This window comes from Limulus polyphemus, unplaced genomic scaffold (genome assembly GCF_000517525.1).
Source record: "Limulus polyphemus unplaced genomic scaffold, Limulus_polyphemus-2.1.2 Scaffold137, whole genome shotgun sequence".
Taxonomy (NCBI): domain Eukaryota; kingdom Metazoa; phylum Arthropoda; class Merostomata; order Xiphosura; family Limulidae; genus Limulus; species Limulus polyphemus.
This window is the reverse complement of record NW_013665747.1, coordinates 827968-831039: the sequence shown is the minus strand read 5'-3', so window position 1 is coordinate 831039 and position 3072 is coordinate 827968. Positions and strand designations below refer to the sequence as shown.

The 3072-nt window shown below is 27.7% G+C and overlaps 1 long non-coding RNA gene across 1 annotated transcript in view; it reads right to left on the bottom strand.

Moving 5' to 3' along the window:
- Window positions 1-219: 219 nt before the first annotated feature.
- LOC111083237 overlaps window positions 220-3072 on the bottom strand; it is a 4467-nt gene continuing 1614 nt past the window's right edge. Inside the window, exons 2-3 of the long non-coding RNA XR_002608892.1 lie at window positions 1932-2061; window positions 220-289 (exon numbers count right to left, since the gene is read on the bottom strand). This is a non-coding gene — a long non-coding RNA (uncharacterized LOC111083237). The remainder of the gene's footprint in view (window positions 290-1931; window positions 2062-3072) is intronic.

Genomic DNA, 3072 nt, shown 5'->3' with positions numbered 1-3072 from the left:
ACAAACAAGCAGAATAATAGTATAGATATTACAGTACAAAAAATAACAACATATAAAGCTTTACTGAAAATAAAAATGTTCGATATTTAGTTACGAGGTTTTTATTTTTCATTTTTTTAACTTTTTATTATCATAAAAGTAACTAAAATCATAAAAATAGAAAGTTGTTAGGTAAGATTATGAAAAAAAATAATAAAAAACGTTCATAGGGTATACTCGCCAGAAGCTTCTGCATTACGGTGTTCGATAGGTTCATGTCGATCCATGTGCGCCATGTAATTTTCAACTTCTGTCGGGGTATTTTTCGTCAGACACGGTTCAAAGGTCAATAAAACAAAAATTCATAAATATAAATAGATTTATACTGCTAAGAGATTTAAGTTATTATAAACATTTGTGGTTTCCTATTACAACTTGCAGTTATTCTAGAACAAAAAAGTAATTTAGATTTATTTCCTAATTTTTATGATGGTTACGAGGTCGGTCAAATTGATCAACACCATATAGAGTTAATATTGATAAAATTTTAATTTAAAAAGAACGTTAGATGATTATCTAGCAGGATATAGAGATTACGCAAATTAAACTTGACACATTTCAGATAAAGAAAAGTATTTATAATATTAAAATCTAAATTACTTTGTACGTTGGATAGTCAACATTCTGAAAGAAAAAATTCACGAGCATATCTTTAATAAAAGAATCTTAAACATAATTCAAAAACCAGATATTTTGTGTATGAAATCCTTGTAATGTTTAATAATAATCTGCAAAATTTTGTAAAGACTTGCTTACATTTTCAAAAATTATAGTACAATTATTCTCATAGATACTTTCCTGGTTATGAGCTGGGTGGAATTCACCCAGCCCGTAACTGGTTGAATTCCGTGGTAGAATTTATACTCTATATTCATCCAGCTTAATTTGCTCGAAGAAAAACAAATTAGGAAAACAATGAAAGCCCTGATATTAGGGTGAGTCAAACACATTGTATTCCTTTTTATTTTACATATCATATACGTTTTAAAACGTTTAATATTCAGTGTGAATTAACACTGCTCTATTAACTTGTGGATACATTTTTGTAATGATTCAATTAAAAAGAACCAGCGGAACGTTCGGAAGACCTTTAATAAAACCGTAGCTTACGGAAAGTGCTTTTGATGGAGCTTTGACTGACTTCGCTGCGGTTAAAACGTTAAAATCAGTATTAATCCCAGTACTTATGTAGAAAGGTTTCGGTGTTGCATTGCAGGTATAAAAGGAACATATTACAAAAGTTACACGTTTTTTCTTCTTGTTTTTTGTTTTTTTTTTCATACAAAATGTAAAGCTTTTGGCTTTGTCTGGTGGTATTGTGTTTGTTATTCTTATTATTTTGTATAACAAATATTGAATTTTGGTGTGCAATATAAATCATCGAATATTCCTTGAAATGGAAATTTTATACAATTAATTTCTTCGGATTTATATATATATATATATATTTATAATACAGTTAAGTATATTTAGTAAAGATAGTAGATCTCAGCCACTTTTTTTATAAAACATTATCATAACTTAAACTAATTCAATAAGTTTACAAGTAAGTTTAATGATATTAAGCATTAATTTAATTACTCAGAATAATGCAAGAACAGTTATTAGTTCCAGAAATATTAGTTGATTCAATTTTAGTTACTTAAATAGAAATATTAATATAATAAATTATTCGTTACTAACAGTAATAAGTTCGATCAAGTTTTCCACCGTTCATCATAAAGATATTTTTGGAAAGTTTTCCGCAATCATATTCTATCGAGTTAGTATTTCAAGATATAAAATATGTGTTTGAAAATTCTAAACCTCCTTTGTAAAACCAAAAGTCTAATTAACAAAAATAAACATAAAAAGTAGTTTTGTTATTATAAGTCATGAATGTCTAAACATACCTGAGAAGGCTCCCTTCCTTACAGCAATGAATGTAATTGCATATGATTTACAGTTTCCAAGAAACGATTTCATAATATAATATAATGGCATGTTCATTCAGAACAGAAATTCCAAAATTACTTCTCAAACCTAAAAAATTATAACCAAACCTTCCTCTAAGACATACAAATAACTGCTATGGAATTGTACACTAGATAGTTTATTCTCTCCACACTGTTTCGATTTAAATAAAACAAATACATATATATTTCGTGACCAACTAACAAAATATCACCGTGAAGATTTCAGGATGATTGAGTCTTTCTCATATTTGTCTATATTGTAGTATAAACGTACTTTTCAGTTTTTTCTGTAGTTTGTTACACAGATATAAATACAGGCAGGTCCCATATCCAATGCACAGAACGCAGCACACTCAGTAATACTTTACCATAGCCATAATCTTTCACAGAGAACAATAACACAATCACTATTGAAAGGTTTAAGAAATTGTTCTCAAGATTTACCACTAACATTATAGAAAATTCACATAGGATTACTGTGCAAGTCAGATATCAATCACAGCCTGTAGGGCAAAACGTTTAAATACAATTACAAAACAAAACAAAAACAACAACACTCAACTATTATTCATAACACAAAACAACAATTGTTACAAAGGTTAACGTAATTATAAACTTAATATCATAATTAAAAATTGAGCCATGAATCATCTTAGAAAACGTATAATTGAAACCAACGAAGTATCTTTGTAACGTTGATTATGAAACTTACAAATATAAAAAAAATAAAAAAATAACACGTTCTGCTGTTTCAGAAATGTATCTTGTCACCACTAAAATTTATAAGATTCAATGAAAATAAATCACTTTACATATATTTATGCAAAAATGGCAGAAAATCAAAAACATAATTAATATAAGGTACTTAAAATTGTCCATTAAAAACATAAAGAACACCAATTTATAAACAACTAGGAATCACTTTAGATTTACTAAATTAGCAGTGTTGATAACTGGATAATTATGTGTCGTTACTCTATACTTGTTTCGGTTTTGATTGGATAACAATGTATCGTCACTCTATACTTGTTTCGGTTTTGATTGGATAACAATGTATCGTCACTCTATACTTGTTTCG